Genomic DNA, 12782 nt, shown 5'->3' on the forward strand with positions numbered 1-12782 from the left:
GGAAGAGGAAATTAGTGACAACACGATCGAGTCCTTTATTTAACAGCCACAGCTGAAATAAATGGTTCACAACTAGCACACACGACACGAATGGAACAAGTAGACACACAGTTCAAGCAGGTAATGCAAGGGAATTAGTCTGAAAACACGCCTTAGTCTCGGTCTTATTACAAGCAAAAGCACACAAATATATAGTAGCAGGAGCAGGCAGTAGCAACATAAGTGAAGCAGGAGTATGCCTTCTTTTTTCTTTTTGAAAGAAAAAAGGAAAAACGGAGGAAGCAGAAGCAGCGGCAAATGGCGCAGAATTAGTGCGTTTTAGAAAACCAGAGGAAACCCGGATGGTACATCAGCTATTCAGCTGCACCACTGACGTATACCAACACTGGATATGCATCCTGAAATGCATTGGCGTCCAATCTGCATGCGGCCCAAGTAGTGACCTACGCAACCAACATCGCATCACATCAATAGGTAAGATTAGAGACGAGGAACGAAGCAAGTAGTGGTACTGGTTGACATGTGTGTGGACAATATCTTCTTACCTGCATGCACAATTGCACACTCCTGAAGTGTGTGGCAGGTCAAGGCCGGAGAGTATGTTGCCACTGCATCCCTTGAATTGCAGGAACATTGATGCAGCAACGCCAAGAAGTCACCGGTGATCTCCCGGAAGCCTAGATACTGGAGGGGCATGAGGAACTCAATGCCGGCTGGGACCTCCGTCATGCTGCTGAGGTTGGTTAAGATTAATCTTTCCAGGCTCGCCATGGCGCCTCCCTGTATCTCTAGCCGATTCAGAATTTCAGATTAGGCAGGTCTCTTAGCGAGAGAACCTTTAGCTTGGGGAACCTCCCCGTGAGAAATGCCAGCTGCTCTCCATTATATGCTCTGGTGAAGTGTAGATATGTCAAGTTTGACAACCGAGAAAGGGATGGCAGGGGGTCTTCTCTCAACTGTGACCAACCTAGATACAATACATACAGGTTCTGCCTCTCAACAGATTGGAAGAGAGGAGACTCATCCAACATCCCTTCCGCTAGTCGTCCATTCAAAGTTAGCTTTTGCAGGCTTGGAAGGCACACATTCAACGAGAGAACCTCGTCCTCATCACTTGCATTCACATTTAGACAGGACAAATTCTGCATCTGAACTAGAGATTCACTGATGCGTCCACAGTAGATTCCCTTCACATTCCATAGTCTCAAGCTTCTCATTTGGCTCAGCTCCCCTAAATGCCTAAGAGACACATCTTGTGCTTCCAATGCTTGCAATGTCTGCAGGTTTGTTAGATTTCCGAGACCATTGGGGATACACATGCCACTGCCCCATTTCAACTCCCTCCCAGTTGAATCAATTACTCTCTCAGCAAATAAGTGTCTGAGCTTCTTCATTTTCACAATCCCATTAGGTAACTCATGTATATCAGATCCATGAAGGTCCAGTGTCAACAAATTTAAAAGCTTCTCAACAGACTTCGGGAGCTTCTTCACTTTTGAATTACGCAAACCCAAATGGCGAAGATTAAAAAGATCCCCAATAGCATTTGGAATCTTCTCGATGGGTAGACCACTTAATTCTAGCACTGTCATATATCTTGACTCCTTGCATAGCAGAGGTAGTGGATTGAATGATGACTTGCTATTACCCAGCATAATGATAGTTCGAAGTTGGTGGGTATTGGAAAATGGTTGTTGAGTATCATTTTTTAGTTTGTGCAGTACCAATCGGCGTCCATCCTTCTGATGAGACCCTCCACATTTATTCTCATGTGTAACACCAAAACTGTTATTCTTGCATAAATCAGCAGCCAAATCACGTAAGATGTCATGCATTCTAAATCTCCTCATCCTGCCAAATGTGTTCCTCTCAACAACTTGTAGCATGTTTCTATTAACCAACTCCCTCAAATAGCTTTCTGCCACTTCTTCTATTGTTCTTTCACCCCTCTCCTCGAGGAACCCCTCTGCTATCCACAACCGTATAAGTTGTTTCCTTCTGAAAAGGTAGTCCTCCGGAAATAAGCTGCAATATAGGAAACAACTTTTCAACTGTGTTGGAAGGTAGATGAAGCTCAGATTCAAAACATTTCTTATTTGATCAAGCCTTGCATTATTAATTAGCTCCCAACTCAACTGGACACTTATTTCTCTCCATTCTTCCACTGTTTTTTCACGCACACGCACGAGGCTACCAACTAACACAATGACAAGAGGCAAGCCTTTGCACTTGTTAGCTATTTCCTCGGACAAGGGCTTCAACTCTGCAGGACATGCATGATTTGTATCTCTTGGAAAGGCTTTCTTACAGAAGAGACTCCATGTATTGTCCACCGATAAAGGTTCAAGTGTTAAGATACATCCTTGAGAAGCAAGTTCAGCAACATGGGCTTCCCTTGTTGTAATTATCAGTCTACTGCCGAGTGAATTGCAAAAAACATCGACACTTCAGGCTAGGTTTGCAGGAACCACACATTTACGGAATTGTGCCAAAAAGCACTAATTTTTTTCATAATTTTTTGCAAAAAACACTAGTCGCCGGCTTAGGCCGTTTTGAGCATGATTATGACAGGTGGGCCCCGCCATAAGGGGTGATGTGGCATGACATAACGGTTCGCAAATAGACAGAATAACAGGGACCGACTTGAAAAAGAGCCTGAGAGGATAAGGTCATCTTTTCAAATAAAAAAAGAGGATAAGGTCATCTCCTCAGCCGTTCGCACGAGCTCCCGGCCGGCGAGCTCGGCATGGACGACGGCTCCGCGACGCCCCGCCTCCTTCTCCTCCTCCTCCTCCTCTATTCCCCCGCCCCCACGTTCCTCCCACTCCCCGGCCTCGGCCTCCCCTTGTTGCTCACCTGCATCGGCTCCGGCGAGGAGAAGAGGACGCGCGACGGCGGCCCGCGTAGGCGTGAAGAGGAGGCGCGAGAACGACGGCCATGGATGAGTTCCGGCCGGAGCTGCGCATCAACGAGGCAAATCTGCTGACGGTGGGAATGGAGGTGCGGTCCATGTCCCTCAACCGTGAGCTCCGCTGCCGGCGGTGCCCTCCCCTATCTCTCCCATCTCTCTCTGAGGTCAGTGTCTTCCTCGGTCTCTCCCATCTCTCTCTGATGCGTGCCTGATGCTCAAGCCGACGGCGCCGGAGCTCAATCATGGCTGCTCGATGCCCAAGCTGGATCAGCCGGAGCTCATCCATGGCCGCTGATGCTCAAGCCGCCGCTGGAGCTCCATTGCCTCGCCGTCCTAACCGACACCGCCGCTGGATCCACGCCCTTTTGCCCGTCCCAGACCACGCCGGACCTCCCCTGTGCCCCGCCGCCGGCGTCCACCACCGGGGCGGTGGGAGATAAAGGTCACGATCTCACGGAGAGGACCCGATTGCTTTTTTTTCAGGGGTCCTTTTGCAAAATAAAATTGTAGCGGGATGTAATTGACTTTTTTTTGCCATGTCACCCCTTCTGGCGGGACCCACCTGTCATAATCATGCTCAAAATGGCTTAAGCAGGCGACTAGTGTTTTTTGCAAAAAATTATGAAAAAATTAGTGTTTTTTGGCACAATTCCGTAAATGTGTGGTTCCTGCAAACCTAGCCTGAAGTGTCGATGTTTTTTGCAATTCACTCGTCTACTGCCCTTAGCATTTTGAATAAGCATGCTAGACAAATCATCAAATACTTCCGGAGTCCAAACATCATCCAATATGATCAAATACTTCCGTTGCTCCAGAAATTTCTTCAACATCTCTTTAAGGCTCATGATATCCATATCCACCATGCTACACAGAACACTCAAATTATCTTTATAGAGTTCCTTGGTTATATTCCTCAAGACATCTTCTCTAGAATAAGTTTGAGAGATGGAGACCCAGGCATGGCACTGGAATTTCTCTCTCACCTTATTGTAGACATTTGCAGCTAAAGTTGTTTTACCAAGCCCTCCCATTCCGAGTAGTGCTACCACAGAGCATTGCAGATCATCGCCTGCCAAGCACTTCTCAAGTTTCTTTCTGTTTTCATCCACCCCAACTAGATCTTCATCATCAATCGAGCGTGAGGTGTCTGCTAGTTCTTGGGACCTCTTGACAATATAATTTGAGCTGCCAGTATCCCCATCATTCACGGGAACCCAACGGTTTTTGGTCTCTGACAGGTGCAAAAGGTCTTTCTCTATTTCCTTCACCTTGAAAGCTATTTGGTTCAAAGAAAGTAGAGATCTTGGCTTTTTGAACCCTTTCTTCAGGTAAAAGCAACACCTCATATCACGTTCCCGACCAACTAGATACAAATATTCATCCACCATGTCCTGCATCAAATGTGCTACTTTTCGTACCTCCCTCAACCAGCTCTCATGTGCTTGTTTGCTGCGGTTCCGAATGTCCATTTTGTTGGATGAATAGCAACTGTATTTCCAGAGGGCCAAAGGCCATTACATATACATGTGTGTTAAAGTGCAGAAAACCCCTTATAAAATGGGGATATACAGAAGAGGGACTATACACATCTAACACCCCCCTCAAACTCATGGTGGATCAACAACACTGAGTTTGGAGAGGAAAAAGGTATGCTGCGCTCGAGTCTGTGCCTTCGTGAAGAAGTCAACCAACTGTAACTCTGAGGGCACATAGTGAAGAGCGAGAGTCTGATCCTGCACAGCAGCACGCGCAAAGTGGGCATCCACACCGATGTGCTTGGTGAGCTCATGCTTCACCGGGTCACCTGCAATACTGATAGCACCAGTACTGTCTGACAGTAAGGGAGTCGAGGTAGTAGTCGACACACCAAAATCCTCAAGTAACCATCGCAACCAGATCACCTCAGCCGTCAACATAGCCATGGCTCGCAACTCAGCCTCTGTACTCGAGCGAGAAACTGCAGTCTGTTTCTTTGTCTTCCAGGCAATCAGAGAGCCACCAAGAAAGACACAGTAAGCAGACAGCGAGCGTTGATCAGAGGGATCACTAGCCCAAGTAGCATCAGAGTAAGCCTGGAGCTCAAGAGAACTGGAGCGAGGAAAGAAAAGGCGCTGAGAGATCGTGCCACGAAGATATCGTAGAACACGGAGGAGGTGACTATAGTGGACAGAGGTGGGGGCTGAAACAAACTGACTCAGGATGTGAACGGGATAGGAGATGTCAGGACCCGTAACAGCAAGATAGACAAGGCTACCGACGAGGTGACGATAGCGAGTGGGATTAGGAAGAGGGTCACCATCAGAGGCACGAAGCTGAACGTTGAGCTCCATAGGAGTCACAACAGTGCGGTCATCACTAAGAGCAGCTCGAGCAAGAAGCTCCTGAATGTATTTCTCTTGAGAGATGTAGAAGCCATCAGAGGTGGAGGAGATCTCAATCCCAAGAAAATAGCGAAGAGGACCAATATCAGTCATAAGGAACTGCTCGTGAAGGCGGGCCTTAACAAAGGCGACGTAATCAGTGTCGTCAACAGTGATGATCATGTCATCAACATAGAGAAGGAGAAGAGTCCAACCACGAGCAGACGTGTGAACAAACAGCGCGGGATCATGGTCACTGGGCAAGAAACCAGCCGCGGTCACCACAGATGCGAAGCGCTCAAACCAGGCGCGAGGGGCCTGTTTAAGACCATATAGAGAGTGGCGAAGTCTACAGACCATACCATCAGGAGCATAGTACCCCTGTGGTGGCTGCATATAAACCTCCTCACGCAACTCGCCATTGAGAAAAGCGTTCTGAACATCAAGTTGAGAGATAGACCACTGACGAACAGAAGCCACAGCAAGAAGAGTGCGGACAGTGGTCATGTGGGCCACAGGAGCAAAAGTCTCATCATAATCGCGCCCCTGCTCCTACTGAAAGCCACGGGCCACAAGACGAGTTTGTAGCACTCAAGAGAACCATCGGAGCGAGTCTTAAGCTTGTAGACCCACTTGCAGGTGATGGGACGGACACCGAAAGGGAGGGGAACCAGATCCCATGTGCCAGAGCGCTCAAGGGCAGCAAGCTCCTCGGCCATCGCAAGCTGCCATTCAGGCTGAGTCATGGCAGTGCGATAGGAAGTGGGCTCAGTCAAAACAGAGAGACCGTACCGATCAGGGGAGTAGCAATCAGGCGGAGGGCGAGGCCGAGCACGGAGGTTATGAACCGGAGTGGGTGTGAGAGGAGGTGCACCAGAGGTGGAAGGCTCGTCAGAGGCAACATCCTCAGTACGAGAACGTCGAGTATAGTGGAGAGGAAACGGTGAGAGAGGGCGACAGACTGGAGAGGATGGGGGAGAGGTGGAGGAGGAGGGAGAAGACGGGGTCGGAGGTGAATGAGAAGGAAGGAGAGGTGCCGGAGGAAGAGGTGACACATGAGGCACATAGCAGGGTGTATCGGGGAGAAGAAGAAAAGAAAGGTCTTCCATAGAGAAGCTCGAGGAAGAAGAACGTGGGTAATAAGAGCGAGACTCGTCAAAAGTCACATCACGCGAGATGCGCAAGCGACGACCCACTGGATCCCAACATCGATAGCCCTTGTGCTCATCACTGTAGCCAAGGAAAACACACTCGACCGACTGAGCAGTCAGTTTGGTGCGTTCGCGGGGGGCAAGAAGAACATAGCAGATGCATCCAAACATACGAAGAGCTGAGTAGTCAGGAGAGCGACCGGTGAGACACTCCATAGGAATGCCACCCTGCAGAGCAGTCGATGGCTGAATGTTGATGAGATAGGTGGATGCGGAAACAGCCTCAGCCCAAAAATGGGGTGGAAGGGAAGCAGCAATCATCAACGCACGAGCCGTCTCAAGCAAATGACGATGCTTTCGCTCGGCAACACCATTCTGAGCATGAGCACCCGGACAGGAGAACTGGGCAAGAGTACCCTGTTCCGCGAGAAAACCACACAACAGCTGAGAGATATACTCTCCAGTGGAGTCAGCACGAAAAGTACGAATGGGCGTGGCAAACTGGGTGTGAACCATGGCAGCAAAACGTTTGTATATAGGGAGAACCTCGCTACGAGATTTCATCTAGTAGAGCCAAGTGTAGCGAGAGAAATCATCAATAAACAAAACATAGTAGCGATGACCACCTTTCGAATCAAAGGGAGAAGGACCCCAGACATCAGAATGAATTAAGTCAAAAGGACGCTGAGATACAGACTCACTAGTAGGATAAGGTAACTGAGTCTGTTTGCCAAGTCTGCAGCCATTACAATGTAAGGAGACATCTCCAGATATAGACCCTAAGAGGCCCTGACGAACTAAGGAAGACAAGCGAGAGCCACAGATGTGACCGAGGCGATGATACCACTGCTGGAAGGACACAGACGAAGAGGCGGCAAGAGCATGAGAGCTGGCATCAGTGGTGTCAGCGGAAGGAACACAAAGCCAGTAAACCTCCCAAAGGCCCTCTGACTCACGGCGCCGGGGGCTAGCACCAACCAAAGCCTTGGTGCGACGATCCTGAATGGAGCAAGAGTCGGTATCAAGAATGACACGACAACCAGAATCAGTAAGTTGGGCAGCGGAAAAAAGATTCATGGTAAGGCGAGGAACATGTGGAACACTCGGAACAGAAAAAGATGGAGTGAAAAGAATACCATGACTAGCAACAGGAAGAGATGTGCCATCAGCAGTAAGAACATTGACAGGCGAATCAAGAGGTCAGAAAGAAGACAACACGGAAGAATCAGAAGACATATGAAAAGAGGCTCCAGAATCCAGAACCCACGAAGATGTACCTGACTGTGTAGATGCCTGTGATGGTGAGGAGGAGGATGCAGTCACAGCAGCATCAGAGCCAGTCGACGAGGAGACTAAGGAAGCAAGGAGACGCTTGAGGCGAACAATGTCCTGGTCAGTGAGTGACGGAGTCGAGGAAGACACAGGAGACCCGCTGGAGGAGCGCCTCTGGTCTCGCTTCTTTTGGCGACAATCAGACTCTGGGTGACCTTGCCGGGAGCAGTAACCACAGACGGTGTCACGGCGCGACGTGCCCTTCTCAGCATAAGAAGGACGGCTCACCCCCCGTGGAGGAGTAGGCAGGAGCGGCAGAGCAGTGAGGCAAGCAGACGACACAGGAGCCCGGGCAGCCAATACAGACGGAACCAGAAGCAACCCGGCAGAGCGAAGGCGTGTCTCCTCAGCACGAAGCACGGCAAGCACCTCCGAGATAGGGACACGACCATGAGCAAGCAAGTGAGCACGCCTGGGCTCAAACTCAGAGCGGAGACGAGATAAGAACTCATGAACCCTCTGAAACTCCAAGTCAGACCGCATAGTCTGACAGCACCGGCAAGTGCCACAAACAACTGTCCACAATGAGTCAAGCTGATGCCAGATGGCAGAACACTGTGAATAGAACTCATCAACAGACGAGTCACACCCTGCTGAAGAGCATGCTCCTGACGCACAACAAAGAGGTATAAAGCATCGCCAGAGGGCTGATAGCGCTGACAAAGATAGGACCACATCGTTGCAACAGTGCCAAGGGCCATGAAATCGGAAGCAAACTGAGGGAGGACACTGGCAGTGAGAACAGCAGCAGCTCGAGCATCATCATTGCACCACTGAGTATAAGCAGACAGATCATCCCGGTATACTGAGAGGGCATCAGAATAAGCGGATACCTGCTGATCATAGGCATCAACTGCAGCATCATCAAGGGCCTTGGCTGCATCCCGATCAGCCTGAGAAGCATCAGGAGCAAGTACCGGTGGTACCGGCGGAACAGGAGCCACCCTAGCAAATAATTAAGTGCCTAAGTTTCTTCAGTTTCCCGACCCCACTAGGCAACTCATGTATGTCAGATCCATGAAGGTCCAGTGTCAACAAATTTGAAAGCTTCTCAACAGACTTCGGGGTCACCTTCACTTTTGTATCACGTAAACCCAAATGGCGGAGATTAAACAGATCACAAATAGCATCTGGAAGCTTCTCGATAGGTAGAACGCTTAATTCTAGCACTGTCATATATCTTGATTTCTTACATAGCAGAGGAAGTAGAGTGAATGATGGCATGCAGCCCTCCAGTGTAATGACAGTTCGAAGGTGGTGCATGCTAGAAAATGACTGATGAATATCCTTCTTCACTTTATGCATTACCAATCGACGTCCATCCATTTGTAGAGAACCCCCACACTTGTCCTCATATATAACACCAAAACAGTTCTTCTGGCACAAGTCAACTGCCAATTCACGTAAGATGTCATGCATTCTGAATCTTTTCATCCTACCAAAATTATTCCTTTCAACAAATTGCAGCATGTTTCTATCAACCAGCTCCTTCAGATAGCCTTCTGCCACTTCTTCTAATGTGCTATCACCCCTTCCCTCGATGAACCCCTCTGCTATCCATAACCGTACAAGTTGTTTCCTTTTGAGAAGATAGTCTTCTGGAAATAAGCTGCAGTAGAGGAAACAACTTTTCAAGTGTGTTGGAAGGTAGATGAAGCTCAGATGCAAAACATTCCTTATGTGATCAAACCATGAATTGTTATTTAGCTCCCAACTTAATTGATCATTAATTCTTCTCCATTCTTCCCCAGTTTTCTCGCGCACACACAAAAGGCTACCAACTAATACAATAACAAGAGGCAAGCCTTTGCATTTGTTAACCATTTGTTCGGACAAAGGCTTCAACTCCACAGGACATTCATGATCAGTATCTCTTGGAAAGGCTTTTTTACAGAAGAGATCCCATGCCTTATCTTCTGGTAAAGGTGCTAGTGTTAAGATGTGTCCGGGAAAGGCAAGTGCAGCAACATGGCCTTCCCTTGTTGTCATTATAATTCTACTACCTTTACCATTATTAGTAAGCACCCTAGACAAGTCATCAAATGTTTCTGGAGTCCAAACATCATCCAATATGATCAAATACTTTTGTTGCTCCAGAAAACTCTTGATTGTCTCTTCAAGGCATGTGATATCCATAGCTGCAGTTTTAGATAGAACACTGACATTATCTTTGAAAAGTTCCTTGCTTATATTCTTCAAGACATCTTCTCTAGAATAAGTTTGGGAGACGGAGATCCAGGCGTGGCACTGGAATTTCTCCCTCACCTTCTTGTACACATTTGCAGCTAAAGCAGTTTTACCAAGGCCTCCCATTCCAAGTAGGGCTACTACTGAGTGTCCAAAATCATCGTCTGCCAACCATTGCTCAAGTTTTTCTCTGTTTTTATCCACCCCCACTAGATCTTCTTCGTCAAGGGAACGTGAATTTTTTGCTAGATCTTGGGACCTCTTGACAATGTAATTAGAGGTGCTGGTATCCCCGTCGTTTATCATGGGAACCCAGCGGTTTTTTGTATCAGACAGGTGAGTAAGGTCTTTCTCTATTTCTTTCACCTTAACAGCTATCTGGTTCATAGAAAGCAAAGATCTTGGTTTTCTGAACCTCCCTTTCAGGTAAAAGAAACACCCTATACCAGGTTCCTGGCCAACAAGATACATGTACGCGTCCACCATGTCCTCCATCACATGTGCTACTTTCCGTACCTCCTCCAACCAGCCGTCATATATTTCATTGTTGCTGTTTCGAATGTCCATGTGACAGAGAACGTCATGAATTATGCGAAGCTCCCTTGCAACACGACCCATACTGCCCTGTAGCTCCAAAACTTGTGTCTTGTACTTTGCAAACTGCATGCTGACATGACCAGCCGCTCTACTTGCCAAGGCGATTCCGATCTTTTTAATGGCTAGAAGAATCACAATCTCCGCCATTACTACTTTCTGAGAATTGCTAATGTCTCACTGTTGGATGGTGGCCTCTCCTCGATATTGTCAGAATGAGCACTGCAAAATGGAATAAGTGATGTATTAGTTAAACTGTTGGTCCACTCAGCTAGCGCCTAGCATTAAGCACTTACTGAAACACTTGGAAACTCTCCAACCACAATGGTAAAGTACAAAGTTCAGAACACTTGTGACTGCTGTAGCCAACTGTGTCAATTAAGTGGCATTAACTGATAAGAACAAGTGGCCCTGAACCAAACTGAACATACATACTCTGCTGCCGTATAAGGGTATCAGAGGGTCAAAAAATGACCCCAACTTTCCTAAATGTCGATCTAATTGCATCCCAGATGTATGGAGAAACAGATATAGGCAGTGTTGTTGATTAAGCTGCAAGAAGATGTATCCGCGGTCAAGAAAATGAATAAGAAAACAAAGTATTATGTGATATAGGAGTCATCAGGAAACATCAATATATTATTGACTAATTGAAAAAAGGCATCATATTCACTTCAGGAGATCCTCACATAACAAGAATGTTGACTCCCTAAACTGCCGTAACTTCTATGCAAGAGGATATGCCCATCATGTGGTAAGTATGCCACCATTAACAAGATTACCAAGAACTACAATCCAGATTAATTCCAGATATTTTGTCAAAACAATGAAGAAGAGGGAATAGGGAACATCAACATATTACTGCCGTAATAAAGGAGGATTGCATAACTAATACAGTGTATTACTGCAGACTAAATCACGCAAATGTCTTCTAATTTAACTGCTAGGCACAACAGAATCTGTATAGGCAGTGCCACACTTCACATCCGTCAGTAGATCCAAACATGAGATCAAATCAGACAATTTGAAAGCCATTATCTCAAGATGGCAACGCTTAATTGAGGATTAAGCTCATGTACGCGGAGAATAAATCATAGTATTTGGCTGCAGGTTGGCTTACCTCGTCGTCGCCGCCGGGGGTCTACTTGGCGGCGGGCCACGGCGAGCAAGGGTGAACTTGGCCGGGGCGCCGGGCAGGGAGGCACTGCCGCCTCGCTTAGCGCCGAGTGGGGGCGGGAGCTTGGCCGGCCCGGAGACGAAGACCCTAACCCTCGCCGGCGGCAAAGTCTTATCCTTCCATCTCCGCTCCCAACTTGTGACCAGAACAGAACAGAGTGAAGTACTCGTAGATCGTTTGACCCACGCTTGGCTGCCTAAAAAGAAAAGAAAAAAGAAAGCATTTTTTACACAGTACAACCACAAGCGCACATATATTATATACTATCCTATGAAACGAACGCTCGTGCACTCCATCCCTATAAACACATCCAAAACACTCAACCGGCATAATAAATACCTCATAATCGACGGAAACGTCACAAAAAAAAAACCTCTAAAATAAGATAGAAAGGTGAAGCAGTGAAACATCTTTATTTTCTACTCCCACCATCCCATAATATAAGACTTTTTTGACACTACTTACATTACGGGACGGTGGGAGTATCTTTTTTATGAAGCAAGCTTATAAATGAGGATGTGAAACCCTTCTAAGATAGATATGTCTTGTGGTTCATCGCCTCACCCGGGCGACTCTGATCTAGTGTTGTCCCCCATCTTTCCTATCATTCCCCACTGCCGACAACGGCAGCGAGGGTCCCTCTTCATGCCTTCTCGACTCCATGTCCCTTCGTCGCCTCTGTGCCTTTCCTTTGTCCTTGCGTGCCGCTGCCCATGGGCGCTCCCCCAAATTCTGAGGACGGGTGATTGTCGTACCGGATCCATGGCCAGTGGGCTTGCGGTATCTCCCTTTGTGTGATGGCTCCGCTCGGGCGTTGTGGTTGGTGGTTGCGGCGCCCTTGCTCGCGCTAACGTTGGGATGGTGGGCACGGGGGCGTGGGTGTTGCGGCCAGGTGGGCTGTGGCGCCCCTCTTTCTTGGTCGCCGTGCAGATCTGCCTCTCGTGCGTCATCGTTAGGGTGACCCCTCTCTGACCTCTGAGAGGTTGGCTGGATGCAGGGCTTGGGAAAGGAGGTGTTTTTGCCCCTCCGTCAGTGGGTGATGGTCGTGACGTAAGTTAGCGTGGTGGGGT

At 48.0% G+C, this 12782-nt stretch overlaps 1 pseudogene; it reads right to left on the reverse strand.

Annotated features, from left to right (window-relative positions):
• Positions 1 to 584: 584 nt before the first annotated feature.
• On the reverse strand, positions 585 to 11842 carry LOC119284211 (annotated as a pseudogene).
• Between the last annotated feature and the right edge of the window lie 940 nt (positions 11843 to 12782).

The sequence above is a fragment of the Triticum dicoccoides genome, chromosome 4A, assembly GCF_002162155.2.
Source record: "Triticum dicoccoides isolate Atlit2015 ecotype Zavitan chromosome 4A, WEW_v2.0, whole genome shotgun sequence".
Taxonomy (NCBI): domain Eukaryota; kingdom Viridiplantae; phylum Streptophyta; class Magnoliopsida; order Poales; family Poaceae; genus Triticum; species Triticum dicoccoides.